This window comes from Lygodium microphyllum, chromosome 20, assembly GCF_053477565.2.
Source record: "Lygodium microphyllum isolate KBCC chromosome 20, Lygodium_microphyllum_v1.1.10, whole genome shotgun sequence".
Lineage (NCBI taxonomy): Eukaryota > Viridiplantae > Streptophyta > Polypodiopsida > Schizaeales > Lygodiaceae > Lygodium > Lygodium microphyllum.
In genome coordinates, this window is record NC_141154.1 from 43,783,379 (window position 1) to 43,800,030 (window position 16,652).

A 16,652-nucleotide genomic window follows, 5' to 3' on the forward strand; every position below is an offset into this window, starting at 1 on the left:
GTCTTTATCATGAATTTTGAACCCATTAAATAGTGCTTCCATTGTTTTAATGCTTGTACAACTGCTAAGAGTTCCTTGTCATAAGTGGAATATTTGAGCTCAGAGGGTTTCAGCTTAGAACTAGAATATGCTATTGGATGGTTGTTTTGCATTAGTACTGCTCCTATTCCTGATCCGCTAGCATCGGTCACAACTAGAAAGAATGGTCTATTAAAGTCAGGCAATTGTAGAACAGGGGCATTGGTTAATGCACGTTTCAGTAAATCAAAGGATTTCTGCTGAGTTTCAGTCCATTGATAAACAATTCCTTTCTTAAGAAGTTTGGTTAATGGTAAAGCAAGTAATGAAAAATTACGTACAAACTTCCTATAAAAACTAGCAAGACCAAGGAATGAGCGTAATTCATGTACATTTTTAGGAACAGGCCAATGCAATATTGCATCAATTTTCTTGGGATCAACTTTAATTCCTTCTTTTGATACAATATGACCTAGATATTCTATTTCTGTCTTAAAGAATTCACTCTTGTCAAGATTTGCAAACAATTGATTTTCTTTCAATAATTGAAAAACTAATGATAAATGCTGATAATGCTCTTTTTCACTTTGACTAAACACCAAAATATCATCAAAGAAAACAATCACACAATATTGATATTTCAGAAAGATACGGTTCATCATTCTACTGAAAGTAGCAGGTGCATTAGTCAATCCGAATGGCATGACTAAGAATTCGTAATGGCCAAACTGTGTTCTGAATGCAGTCTTAAATATGTCGGATCTATCTAGCCTCACCTGATGATATCCACACTTAAGGTCAATTTTACTAAATATAGAAGATCCTTGCAGTTTGTCCATAAGGTCATCAACTCTAGGTATAGGATACCTATTCTTTACAATGATCTTATTTAATGCTCGGTAGTCAATACACATACGATAAGTATTATTCTTTTTCTTGACTAAGAGTACAGGTGCACCGAATGGGGAACTGCTAGGTCGAATTAAGCCTCTATTTAGTAATTCTTCAACTTGACTCTGGATTTCTTTTTGCTCTATTTGATTGTGCCTATATGGTGCTTTGCAAGGTGGTTGTGTGCCAGGTATCAAATCAATCTTATGGTCTTCTGGACGTGAAGGTGGTAAACCTGGTGGTAGGTCTTCTACAAAACAGTCCTTAAAATATGCAAGAAATTCCTTATGCCTAGGATACAGATGATTTTCCTTTGCATGCAATTCATTCACCCAAATGAGATATGATTTAGTATTCTTGCGTAGTGCACGTTTTGCTTGAGTATGCGAAAGCAGTGGAAAAATATGAGATGCATGCATACCATATAATGTAATAGATTTTCCTTGAAAATTAATATTCATTGTGTGCGTGGAATAATCTATATTTGGATTATGCTGGTGTCTCCATGGCATTTCTAAAATAATGTCGCTTGACTGTAATGGTACAACTAAGAAATTTCTTCTTTCAATGTATGGACCAATTTGAATTTCTAAATTTTGTACTTCTTGTGTGCCATTGTACCTAGTGCCTAAAAATGCAGCTTTTATGCGATAATGCGTAGGTACAGTATGCAATTTTAATTCCTTTACCAATTTTGCTGAAATAAAGTCATGGGTACTACCGTCATCATGCAAGATAGTTCTTTCCTTTCCATGCACCATACATTTCATAGTCAACAATGAATGTGGAGTAGGCATACCTAGTAAAGTGTCAGAAGTAGTAGTAGGATCATCCTCATCTTCAGTGAAATCTGGCATATCCTCATGCTCGTCTTCGTCCATGGCTCCAAGATAGTTGATATGTGCTGGTGGTTTCTTTGAATGACAATTTGCTGCGAGATGCCCTGGCTGGTGACACTTATAGCATACTATTGGCTTGGCTTTGGTTACATTATTTGCAATGGCTGGAAGTCTGGGTACATTTGGATTTGCTTGTGGAATAGGCTTAGGATTTGGATTGACATTGGATGGTAATGCAGGTGGTTTAGGCCAATTCTTGCGGAAAGATGGTGATGAGAAACGACCTGGATTAAACCTTCTAAAATTGGAATTGAATTGTTTAGATCCATAATTACCGTTGGCTTGGAATTGCTGTGGTCGTCTGTCTCTTCCGCGTAACTTATCTTCAGTGTCATGAGCTAGTGAAATGGCGTCTTCAAGGGTAGCAGGCTTGAACATGTTCACTTCAGCGTAGTAATGTCCAAGAAGTCCAGACATATACTTCCGCTTATGTGTCATCTCTGGTACGTCTTCAAGCATGCGTAGCTATAGGAGTGCATTCCAAAAACGCTCTGTATACTGTGGAATAGGCTCACGATCTCGCTGTTGAAGTAAATCCCATTGCTTGATAGCCTTCTCATGAAATTGCGGTGGAAGGAAATTCTGCATGAACTTCTTCTTGAAATCTTCCCAAGTAGCAGGACATTCTATGCTCTTGCGTACTACAGTCCACCAAAGTGATGCTCTGTCTATCAGATGATTAGTAACACACTTGATTTTATCTTTTTTCGGGATAAGTTTCCTCATGGAAATAGTCATCAAACTGGCTAATGAATGATAAAACAGTCTTTCCTTCTCTTATGCCATTGAAAGTGCGAAACTTGAAACTTCGTTTACTTATCTTGGATTCCTTGCGAATGGTTTGTGCTTCAAGAGTGGCGTCGATGGTACGTCGAATCAAATCTTCAGCTTGAGGTTCTTCTTTGTCGGTGGACGCTCTTTGAAGTTTTGTCAATTGCGCTTGCAATGCTTGCCTAGCCCTTCGCTCTTCTTCCAATTGTAGCATGATTAGATCCAGCTTTTGTTCCATGGTAGGGTCAGGTAGGTCGTCTTCAGCCATAGGATCATCCATATGTGGGGTAGTCATCCTGTAAAACTCAACAAACCTTTCTCTCTCAAAATCAGGTTAGCGGGATGAGCGTAGCTCAAATTCGGGGTTACAAGGCTATGTATTTTTGGGTATTTCTTCTTCAATTTTCAGAAATTCTGCAATATTTCTGTCTTCGTTTGCTGAAAGTACTTCAACGAACTTGTAGATAGGTAGAACAGCTTGCTGCGAACAACTTTCCAGTTCAGAGTTTTTGCATAGGAACAAGTCTTCTAGGAGTTTTGAGCACTAGTCAGTTCTGACTCCAGTTGACTAGTCTGACTTACAGAGTTGCTGACTTAGCAGACTTGCAGAGTTGCTGACTTGCTGAACTTAGGCCGACTTGCAGAACTTGCAGAACTTGATTTCAATTGACTTGCTGAACTTGACTTCAGAAGTGCGGGACCTGGAGTTTGCCGACTTGTCTGCCCTGTGTAACTTGCAGAAAGCCTTAAGCTTTAGTGATTAAGCTTAAGCTTTAATAGCTTAATGGAGGACTTAGCAGGCGGCGTGAATTTTCGAGGGGGGGAGGGGGCCATTTTTGATCACGCGGAATTTTCGGAAAGATCTCCTAAGGCCACGATTTCGAATTATGAAGCTTCTTAAGCTTCTTTAAGGCTTAGAAGCTTAAGATTAAGCTTTTGGTTAAGAAGATTAAGAATTTTCTCACTGTTTTTCAACGACTTGATGAAGGAGATGTATGCGTGGTCCTCCGCCTACAGAGCCTGGTCCTTCGCGATCTGACAGTGGAAACAGGGGTTCTTGATCGCCAGAAGTCTGCCTGTATCGACGGTTCGCGACGAGATTGATTGTAGAGCCCGTTTGTTCCTGGAGCTCCGCCTTCGCCCGAGATTGGTAGCGATTGGAAGCTCTTGATCTCTGCTCCGCTCTGATACCACTGGTGCGCAGATCGGTCGCAGATAGCTCACGTAGTGAATCCCTGAAGGTCCCCAAGAACAATGAACTCTATCTTTTTGCACAAAAAACAATGTAAAAGCATGCACGATAAGAGACAAGAGACAAATTGGGTTCAATCTCCCCCATGCCTTGTGTGAACGCTTCACAAAGCATGTATTTTATGTTTATTTCCAATCTTCATGCTCAATAATAGCCCAATTACAAAAATATGACAAGCTTTTTAGCTTTTGAGTTTGCTTTCTACAAAAATAGGAAAATAAAGCTAATGGACGGTGCCCATAGAGTCTTGCACGCCCAATCTCAATGTCCAAATAGAAATAACATATCCGTGCGCATAGGCGCATACAAAATAATAATCAATAATCAATGTCTCAATAGACATAACAAAATATAGGCATGGCGCCTATCAAAATATAGTCCAAAGGTCGAATACTCGCTAGACTCCAATGCTTTCCTCCGCCACTGCTGCTATCTCTAAACATCAACTGAAGCATTCACAATCGTTAGTAAAATAATACAATTAAACCGACAAAAGTGAATACCTAGCAGTCTTCAGCTACATAAATAAATCAACTGGTTAGAAATAAATCCTAACCTTAATTTATTACGAGTGCACACTCTAAACTCATAAAAGTTTATTAATTTAATATGCATTTTGCGGAATCACCCGCTATGGAATCACCCATGTACACACTAAATTAATGAAATGCCCGAAAAGGACAGGCGTCCCCATCAACTTCTCGCACAAAGAATCCTCTTTGCGTATGAGCCCCGGTCATCTAAGTTTACGGAATCCACCGTAAAACCTCACGGAATCCACCGTGGCACGGAATCCACCGTGGAATATGCCTCCTGGCATCATACATAGTGACCAATCTCATCCAGAATCCACATTTGGATTTCATTAAAACCAATCAACCAATTGGTTTGAAGTATTGTGGGTGGCACAAGTCTTATCGAGTATGTATTCATATATAAATATGGATCTAATTGCTTTTTTTCTTGAAATTACCTTGAAAATATCTGATTTCTCTTATTTTTGTGTTTCTAGTTTTCGGTGCCTATTGGGATCATAGATCACTCCCCCTAGAGGCCCATTTGGTGATATACAAGCTTTGCGCCAAGTTGTACAATGAATATTACAAAGGAAATCCATATTGCTTGCCTTCACCATAAGATATACCATAATTGAGAATAAGAAGTGAACAAATAGCATGCGAGAAGAAAACACCAAAGAATTGTACAATACAAGAATGGATACAATCTCCCCCCATGCATGGATGGGCACATCTCCCATACATGTATTTATAATATTTGAATAAGCTCTTCTACCAAAATATATTGATAGTATATTTTTTGTGTTTTTTACTTTTTCTCCTTCCTCACACGACTTGCTTTTGTGCACATAAATCAAAACATATCCTATTCTTATAACTTTACTAAAATTGTATATTTTCCCTCTCTAATAAATACATCAAATAAACTCATTGAATTATATGGTCACCAGGTACAAAATACATTAGTATCCTTCCATCTATTTTCCATGCATACTACTACTAGTGTCACATGTGTACCTTGTGTTATAAGTCATGGATCATGTGATAAATAAGTAAAATCTATAATAATAATTTTTGATTGAATATCATATAAAGAATAATTTTCATAATATTTCTCAAGGATTAAAAAGTAAATTTCCCCAATTGATAACTCAAAGAACAATTTAAGAATGCCTAGCCAGATGCACGTGTTGCTTACTACGATGAATCTACACCATATACTAGTACTACCTATTGTGGAAAATTTGCACTAGAAATTTCCATGGATTTTACACAAAACACTACCCACTATGACTAATATATACCCGTGGGATATTTAATGTGATTGTGAGTAGAAGAAACTAATTAGATTGTCATATTGCAAAAAGTTAGTGCTAATTTCTATATCTATTGTGATTCGTCTACAGAATTAGTTTCATATTTGACTAAATATCTATGTTATTGATAACTTCGTCTAGTAGTTGTGTATTCATGGTCAAGGATTTATGTCACGAACTAAAATTTCAATGTTAGTCTCTAGTAAAGGCGTATCATCAACAAACAAGTGTAAATGGAGGTGTTTTCTTGAATGGTTTCAACTAATATGAAAAAAATTATGTAATTGCCAGTTAGGAGGAATACCCAATCACTACAAGATACATGTCACATACTGACGTTCAAAGCAATGAAAATGTTCAGAAAAAAAATTTGCCCTCATCGTTGCAAAAAAGTCGGTATTAGCATTGCCATAGAATAGTTGCTATAGTCGTTGCTATATGTGTCGAATAATGCGACGCAAATAGTAATGCATATAGCGGCGATTTGGGACGCACATGGCAATGCCAATAGTGATGTGTGTAGTTAATTTGTGATGCTAATAGTGATGGTTACAAGAAAAAGGAAAATTGTGGCAGGGCAGTCCTGCCACAAATAGCACTATGTGCTTTATTTGGGCCATACAAAAGAGTTATAGTACGGTGTATAATGCCCATCAAAATGAAGGCAAAGTGTAGTTGAATCCATAAGATTGATACATAAAATAAATACAAGATCAGGTAATGAAAGCGACACTGGCATCATTGCAAGATACAAAGGATGAAAATAACATAGTGCATTGAAAATGCCTGCATAAATCACATGACCAAAAAATAAGAGAATGTGCGCTCCAAAAATCCAAGGGCGAGCTATAGATCCTTGCCATTTGAAATCTCGTCCCGCCGCAAAGGAGTATCGAACGGACTTTCAAAAAAAAAAACAACTACACATCATTCTACCATACAATAATGCATTTTAATTAAAATTAGTAACTACGGACAAGAAAGATGAGTGACTTACTGGGCCACCACAGCCATACAATCGATCGATCAATGCAGTGAGACCATGTCTCTCTACATATCAAGTCTCTAGGCTGGTGGAATCGTAGTTTATAATGGAGTGTTGCAAAGAAAACAAAATACAACTATTAAAAACATGATTGTCAATACAATGGATATTGCAAAAAAATAAGCAAGTAGAACAAAAGAAAAACTTACAAAGTCCTCCAGATAAGTCCTGGGTTGCCACACCCAAGATGATGGACCACTCCTGTCTCCAGTCATGCCCTTGGCACCTCCAGTTGTTGTCTTCAACATCTTGGAGAAACTGTAGCCTTCTCCTTGAGTGTATGCCATTCATCTAAGTCTAGCCACGCGGGCTTTGAGGCCCTACTACCCTTAAGTGCCTTCTGCATGCGTCTGATCGTCAATGTGACATGTACGGATGCATGTACTCCATCATCTAGCTTGTGAAAAATCTATATGTTGCGGCGGGTACCGGAAACTCTTCATGCAAGGATACTATGATGTAGCCCTTGCTCCCCTCTGGTATGTTCTTCCAAGGATCTAAGACATGCTGAAAAAATTATTGGCACAACTCTCTCATAGAAGCCATCACCCTCCTCCTCTCATCATTCATGATGATGACTTTTGTCCTATCATTTACAAGGTATCCATACCCCTCTAGGGTATACCTAACATGTGTCCTCTCCCACCTGTGGACGACCACGCTCCTAGGCATATTCAAGAGACCCAATGCATATTTGGTGTACCTATGATGGTAGTATCTCTCAGAGTAGCACCCATAGAGATGCCACCTGTGAACGATTGAGCAAGAGCTAGAGTGACTAGAGTAGAAATCCCCACAGGTGTGACAAATCCAATAGGTGATGCAGCTCTAGTAGAACGATGAGATGGAGACACTGCATTAGTACCTCCATAATAACCACCTGAGCCATGCTCTCTCAAACCTGCACGAGAGCGAGGAGCAGCACGTGTATCACGAACCGATCGTGGGCATTGCATCCACGTCTCTGTAGCATCCTCCAAAACCACTCCCTCCATTTTCCCAAGTTTGGAGCGTCGACCTCCTCTACTAGAAACCAAAGCATGAGAGTAGACCGAAGTAGATCTAATAGAACGGCCTGATGGTGTCCGAGACATCACTTGGTCACCATATCTCTAAGTCGAGCCATTTGATATGGAGACATACATGTAAAGATCTCCTATAGCTCCTCCTCGCTCCTCCCTCAACTCATCATGTGGATCCAAATATCGACAAAGGTCACCTACACACACAAAAATTGATGTTCACATAATCAATATGAATCAAGCAAAGCACGGTAATATAAATCTTAAGAAATTATCTTACTTAAAATACATATCTTATGTACCCTTATAAGTGATTCATAAATGAATTGAGTAGGTGGATGCTCCAAGTATAAAGTTCTTTATGGTCCCATGTCAATCTCGTGACACAACTCTACATACATTGTAAGGTCGATAGATAGATCACAACAAAAGGATGAGTCCACCTCGTTCTCACTCCTGCATTTTCATCATTTTTACCAAATTTTGGCTCCTCTACATGCTCCAAGATTTTGGCGGCCTCTACCCCTTGCAATATCTACACCTCTATATGTATATTGTTCTCATCTATACTAGGAACATTGCTTTCATCATATACTCTCGTACTTCGGGGAGCTGAAGGTACAAGATACCACCATCGAGGTTGTTGGGGGCTTGGATAGAAAATTACATGTTAAAAATCACGTAAGAGAGAGATTTAACTTTTGTGACATGTACCATGTTATAATATAATTTAAAAAAACATGAATTCACACTACAAGAGAAAGGCCCTATAGATACGCACTATACACGTGAAAAAGCGGGCGCGTTTATAAGCGTGTGTATCAGCGCGTCTATTTACGCTAGTATACAGAATGCGTCTATATATCTGTGTTTATAAACGCGCCTATAGATGCGAAAATAAACACACATATTTTTCATTTCTCATAAAGTCCCTAAATATGACCAAACCTCTTAACAACTAGTATTTGTTTGAATACATTACCAACTTTTCTTCTTTCTGAGTATTACAAATATACATCCAATCATTCAAAGCTAATTATATATGTGTGATTTCATGCCCTATATACATCCAATCATGCCCTATACAAATGTGATTGGATAGGGCATGATTGGATGTATATATGATATAATTACACCTGGATCATAAGGACATGGTATACATGTATAGGATCATAAGGACATGATATACATGTGTATACAACATGATATACATGTATAGGGCATACATGTATAGGAAATGATATACATTACCAACTTTACTTCTTTCTGAGTATTACAAATATACATCCAATCATTCAAAGCTAATTATATATATGTGATTTCATGCCCTATATACATCCAATCATGCCCTATACAAATGTGATTGGATAGGGCATGATGATTGGATGTATATATGACATAATTATCAGAGAAGTGATTGATACATGTACATGTTACATCTATTGTGCACATAACCTAGCCATGGCTAAAACTTATAGATCAAAGGTTGACTTGTGCATGTGCAATATATATATATATATATATAGAGAGAGAGAAAACTGATCAATACACTCACATGTCTCATTTGTTGTGCACTTAACCTAGCCATGCATAAACTTATAGATCAAAGCTTAATCGGTGATTCAAGGGAGTACCCTCACTTTTTAGGGTAGTCCCTTGATTCTCATTATTCTCGAGGAATATACATCACAATCAATACAATCAAAGCAAAAGCAAGTCATGCATGCCAATTCATAGCATGAGTAGATTGATGTAAATCAGTTGGCTTGTGCATGTGCAAGCTATTCCAATCATGTCAAGGTACACTTATAGCTCACATATAATTTTAGATAAGGTGGACCACATGTAGCCAATGTGCATATGTCCTCTTTTCATCATCTTTAGCTAGTGTGTCCACTTGTTGGTGACTAAAATAGATCACTGTAAGGATACTTTGCAATACCAACAAGTCAACTATAAATCTCTTATCTATGAAATGTATAAGTAAATTAACTTGGTTACTGTGATTAGGTCCAGCTTTCCTTCCATGGACAGTGTGGTTGGCTATCTACTTCAAGGTTATGGGAACTTGCAGAAGTCAATGGAGCATCCTAAAAATGACGATACTCTAATTACTATATCAAGTCACTTCATGTGCATATCTTTGATTGATTGATGGATAATATGCCTTTCTCTATCTCTTTCATATACACCTTCATTGCATTATCTCTCTCTAGCTAAAAGCCATTCGTGCTTTATCCACCTATTGATACTTGTATGCAATTGCAAGTGGGATGGTCTAGTAAGTCACCACATATGTGCCAATTGACTTGCCAATGTGTTATCTCTTATCCTCAAGCTTTGTTATATATGTCACCACATAGGTCAATTGATTTGCTAGTGTGCCATCTCTTATCTCAAGATTTTCTATATATTTCACTAGTATTCTCAATCAAAAACATCATATCAAGCATATCTTGCATTAATCAAGCAGACTGGCCAACCCAACATAAATGAAATCGTATGAATAGCAATGTAGATCAAGATCTTAGCTTAAATCAATGACACCTTTTTGCACAATATAAACTGTTAGAGTTTAACTACAATATATAATGCCTGCAAATAAGAAAGAGGCTTGATAATTTGTTGGACCACTATGCACAAACAATCTATATATGTCATATTCCCTAAATGTATGCATTGATACTTACAACATGGAGGCAAACATTTTGATATTGAAAGACTAGGAAAGTCATGTCATGTTGATCCAAAAACAAACAAAAGCTAGCATCTAATCAGTTTAGTTGTTCTTGCGCATCTATCAGCGCGTGTAATATGTATTATCTGCGCATATACGCGCGCAATTACACGCGCTTACAGGTGCGCTACACAAATATTAAAAAATTTTAAAAAAAGTTGTGGCTTTCTTTTCAAACCTGTGCTTTCCTGCGCTTTTTGTGCGTTTTTTGCAGTTCGAGCTCGACATCACTACTCATGTCTATCTATCACTTCATGAAGACAATGAGAGAAGGAAATAAGAGTAAAAAGAGGACAGGAGGAAAGAAGAGCCAAAGAGTAAAGAACAAGAGCCAAACAGCAAGGAAGAGAAGAAGATTCAAGCAACTTACTAAGGGAAGGGAGAAGGAGGACAAGGAGCATGCAACCTAACCGCCACTCGTCGGAACAAGCAAAGAAGGTGAGTTCTTTTTCTTTCTCTCAATCTTGTTTGCTTTCTCGGTCTATTTGTCTCTCTCTCTCTCTCTCTCTACATGCTATAGACTGTCATCTATGGAGGTTTTTTTGTGTGTTTTTTAACCAAAATTGAAAAAAATGGTCCAACTGTGCGCGTCTGTTAGCGGGTCCAGATGACAATGTAGACGCAGGTATATACGCGGAAATAGATGCGCTAACAGACACACACATAGACACAGATATAGACGCAGCATATAATATGCTTTATCTGCACAGGGTAATATGATTTTTCTTGTGTAGATGTGGAATCCTGGATCTTCTAGCACTGATCCTGAGTTGGAACGCATGAACAACACCTTAGCGGAGTTTTCTAGAGGTGCTAGTAGCTTTTTTGGAGGTTTTTCAAACAAGGAGAACTTCATGGGGGAGATGACCAATTATCTTGGTTGCCCTCCCACTGTAGAGGAGGTTTTCAGTGTGATGTCTGGGACACCTATCACATCTTTGCCTAGCACTGCCGCACAAACACCAAACCTTGGTACAACTCTACTAACAGGTACTCCACGCACTATGCATACACACAGATCAGCTGATGCACAGGGATCAGCTGAAGTACATGGATCGGCCAAAGCACGTGCATTTGCAGAAGCACGTGCATCGAGTGAGGTAGAGGGTAGTGCCCGTCGAGGGAGGAGGGAGAGTCGTGTGGGAGGACGAGGAGGTCGAGCGCTTTGTGGGGGTTGCCTAGGAGGTGGCTCTCGATTACCCTCATCGAGAAATGAGAGAGGTGAGCCTCCACAAATGTACTGCTGTATCACTGATGTTGGTGGTATCTTGCATGATTTTGAGGGGAGGGAAGTGATAGCCTACTTGAGGAGTGCCATGCATGCCACATACAAAGATTGCATGATTTTCTTCAAGCACAAAAAAAATGGTTTGTGGTAAGAGATGCTGCGGGCAGTACATAGAAGGTACCTTAATCCCAAGAATTCACGATTCTCAGATGATTGGGGATGGGGTCAAAGGTGAGAGATGCGCTTCATAACAAGAGGTCTCACCTTATGATGTGCGCCAAGGAGTCAGTGCAAAAACAAGAGTAGGGGCGCCCTGGATATGGCCAACCACCCAATTGCCACCACAGGCAGTGGAAAGAGGCCAAGAAGAGAGCAGCAGGGAAAATGACAAGTCGCCAGCATGCAGAGGCGCGATGTATCCAGATGGAAACCATGGGATCGTCGCATTATGGATCCGGGCAGGGAGTCATGGGAGGCTGAGTTTGTAAGTATTATTTGATTTTTTTTTTTTAAAAAAAATTGTAATTTGTTTCACTTCATTATGTAGTGCGTTCTAATACGTTGTATGTTCAAATTGTTTTGTAGTATCATATCGTTGGTAGGATGCCTACTCTTAGAGAGGTAGGCTACCATCGAGGTCATAACGGGGCGTCCACTTGGCAACATTTCTACGAGGAGGGACTCATCATGGAGGAGCAATATAATTGTGCCATGAGGATTCCACCACTAGAAGAGGTATGTTTTATTTTTTACATGAAAAGTATAGGTAACTCTAATTTATTATTTGTAATGGTATTTATATACCTTAATCCTTTGTGTAAGCGAACCCTGATGCAGTTGAGGATAGCGAAGGGAGGACTAGCAGTAGCGGTGGCGACAATGGCAGCGGCACAGGCAGCGGTGGTGGTAGTGATGATGATGCCTCTTCTGAGGAGATGTAGAGGAGCCCCATGCATGCATGCCTCCCCTTGGCTTGTAATTTTCATTTTTGATATGTATTACTTTCAGCTAGTGCTTGTGACCATGACCATGGTTGAGGTCACAAGCACTAGAACTCATCATGTAAAAATGTTTCATCTATATATATGAAATTTCGTGTTCTACATACATTGTTTTGTTTTCAGTACAAAAATCTTCGAAATAATATTTCTCTTTTTTCCCTAAGCATACAATTTGATGTTGATGGGGGGGAAAAAAAACCAGAGAGCATGTGCAAAGCCACATGTGCTCTGGTTTTTTTTTATACCTCTGATTTACGCATCTATCAGCGTGTGTAAATTGCAGGATAAATGCACATCTATTCTCGTCAAAAACTTGCAGAGTAAATGCTTTTTAAGACGTGTAGATACACGCGTGTATAGACACACAATATGAATATATCCACTTTTTTATAAATATGATGCTATATTTACATAGCGCGTCAATACGCGTGTCTATATGGGTGTGTAACTTTGACTATAAGCACGCTTTTAGACGCGAAATTGTAGATGCAGCAGTAGACGTGGTAATAAACGTGCCCGATATTTTTTATCACAGTTTAAATATTGCATCTACAAGCGCGTCTATGGAGCCTTTTTGTTGTAGTATCATGCACCTATTCACAATGGGCCGGCAATAAAAACGTATCGCGCAAATCCATCCAACCTTTTCTGGAATCTATTTCGAGAAATCCAAATGGACCTCGTTGAACTATTGTCCCAACTCCTTCAAGTGCAAATTTGAACCACTGCACATCAAACATGATCATGGAGAAAATACGGTAATCCACTCTGATAATACTTTGCAAGTTTTCAAAATACTCCATCTCATCTATAACAATGTTTGGATCCATTGCTCGTCATTCGCTCTCTTGCTCGAACTTTGCCATGATAGCACAATCTGTTGTGGAGCGCATTTTGTCAATACTCTCCATGCAGAAATGCCATTCCCACGACCACGCCACACTGTATATTTTGTATTGTACATTGAAACAGTTAATTAGTTGTCGCATATAAAATCTAGATACGACAAACCCTAAACACATCGTCACCTTTGGACTACATCCCCTCGAGAATTCCCACTCCTCAATTGAGACCTTTGCCCCTTCGCGAGATGTTAAGGTCAAAACTCCATGCAAACCATCGTGTTGACATAAACCATGTCATCTCCTCCATGAACTCGGGATATCAAATCAATCAATGGCACATAGTATATCAAAATTTAGATTGCGCTTCTTCCCGATCTTTCTTGGCTTGCTGTAGGTACTGAGCCACGTCTCCATGAAGAAATGATGCAACATACAAAAACGATTCACTTTCTTCTCCATTACATCATCCATCATTTTTTCTATCCCATTTCCAACCATCACATCTCCAGTCAATCTATGATCGTCCTCCAAAAACCATAGTATACTATTGTCTGAATCCACTATTGGTAGCCACAATGAAATATGCACTAACACCTCAGATACCAACCAACCTTCAGTCATACTACCTTCTGGCCGAGCTTGTTGTCACACAAAGCCTTTCAAGGTTTTCATGAAGTGCTCCATGAAGAACATCCATCGCATATGGATACGTCCTGCAATCTTCAATTCCTCTAAAAGATGCACTAAGGGGTGGGTTTGTATCGTGAGCATGCTGGTGGGCAATTACTTCTCAAAGAGACATAGAGTCTCCACTGCTCCCTGCCTTGCAGATTTAATAGATGATTTGTTTATCTCCTTCTCTGAGATCCATTGCATGAAATTTGACAACCTGTAAATCGCCCAGTGTATTTCTGGAGTAAGACCTCTCTTGATCGCGATCAGTAGTACAAACTGCGGCAAATAAAGAAGCATTATGAACAATGACTAGACTCGAAATAACAAAATATGCAGGCTACATACAATCCATTCGTAGTACAAACTTGACATATCTTATGCCAATCATGGAATTTTAGCCCTGATAATTGGTCATCTTTAGAAAATACGGACCTAAGAGAATGCATCATACCCATTGGAGTGCAGATAGACTTGATAATTTGCTTCACAATGCGCTATTCCTTAGTGGACAAAACCCAAGCAGCACAAGGTAGCTGCAAGCGACCATCAACACTGGATTGCGGCCAAAGCCCCTTCCTCTTGCCTATGTCCTTCAAATCCATTCGTGCCCCTGTAGTATTTCTAAATATGCATGCAATCCAACAAGTGGTTGATCTGTAAGAGGGTCCAATATGGCAACTCGTAGAAAACTAAGAACTGTGGCATTCCATTTGGATGTGATTCCATGTGGACCATTTTTAACTCATACCAGCTTTGGGCATTCATTTGTGTCGGAGGTCCTCCAAGAAAACCTTTCATTAGTTCATGACCCTCTAGTAAGAAAGCGATGTGTCCTTGATATACCATCTTCTTCATGGTTCATGACCTTCGCGAGTCTAACTCTGGTGCACACAATGGATATGCATGATAACTTGAGGTAACCATACATGTTCCAACAACTCTATGTAGTGAATACAAACTTAAAGGAGCTATAATAGATACTACCAATGAGAACGGAAGCCTACTAACAGGAGCACTCCCCAAATTCCAAAAATTCATGCATGGTCCGCATGAGAATGGCTCGTATATTGGCAGACTATCGACCATTACGCTTGCTCATATCTTCCATGGCGACCCCCTCCTCCCACAAAATCTTAACCTCATCGACTAATGGACGAAGATACACGTCCATATTCTTGACTTTGTAACGGCTAGGAATGAGCAAGATAAGGATGAGGTGTCATTTCTTTGTAGAAAGCCATGGAGGGATGTTGTAGTTTACAAGGCCTACAAGCCACAAACTATAAGAAGTTGAGTGTAGACCAAATGGATTCACGCCATCCATAGCAAGACTGAGCGGAAGACTCCTTGGCTCTCGGGCAAAGCCTAGAAAGATAGAGTCAATGTGGCTCCATGCACGTAAATGCGATAATATTCGTTGGACTCCATCTATGGATATATTCTGCGGATGCCAAGTTGTCAAGCTTGCAATGCCGGATGTACGAAACATACGTACGAAACATGTGATGTGTACGGGGGATAAGTGGAAAATATCTAAGAACTCTTTGAGGGATGGTTTTCCCTTGCAAGTCTTATTGATACATGTCAGAACCACACTTTGAACATGTCTCCATAGTCTCGTATTCTCCTCAAAACATTACGCAATCGTTGATAAATGCATGGATGATGTTATAGTCCATGTCAAGCTTTTGTAAAACATGTTGCACATCATCAAGAGACTCAGACTTGGGATTTGCAAGTGGTAATATATGATACTTTAGTAACGTAAAAAGAAATCATAAAACACCTTAAAGAAGCAAAATTATTTTTATGATGGTGCTGAAAAGAAATCATCAAGCGCACGCAGAAGGTATGTGAACAACTTAGTCACACTCATATCACTCTATTCGTATTTTGCTTACACACTTAGGAGTACAAGCAGTGTCTTAGGAGATACTCGGCACCCATCATATAATAGTATGGACTCTTCCTCTCTAAGCAGATCAAATGTCTTCATATCCATGGGCATCAATGCATCGATCATTGCCTCCATCTCAGGCTCCAAGATTGTAGGAAAGTTTGGAAGGCTACCTATCTCCTCTGATATAGATGGTATAGATTGGGTAGTGCCTTTCAAGTGGTGGATTAGCTTAGGCATTCCATCCATTATCGCACACCTACAAACTCTTCTAACTTGCCATAAAGGGTGCACTCCTCCTTGGGATGAGACGCCACCTCCCTGTAATAAATTTTACGGCCATATCCAATGTTTTTGAATATGATATTCAATTAGTTTGCGAATACAATGTATGATTGATACACACTTCTCTTATCGTTTGCTCAAAATGTGAGATCACTTGATACTTGATCTCTAATTGAAACTTGCCAAAGTGCCATACATGTTCTATAGACAATCGCCATTTTCCTCTAATTGCTAGCTTACATTGAGAGCAAG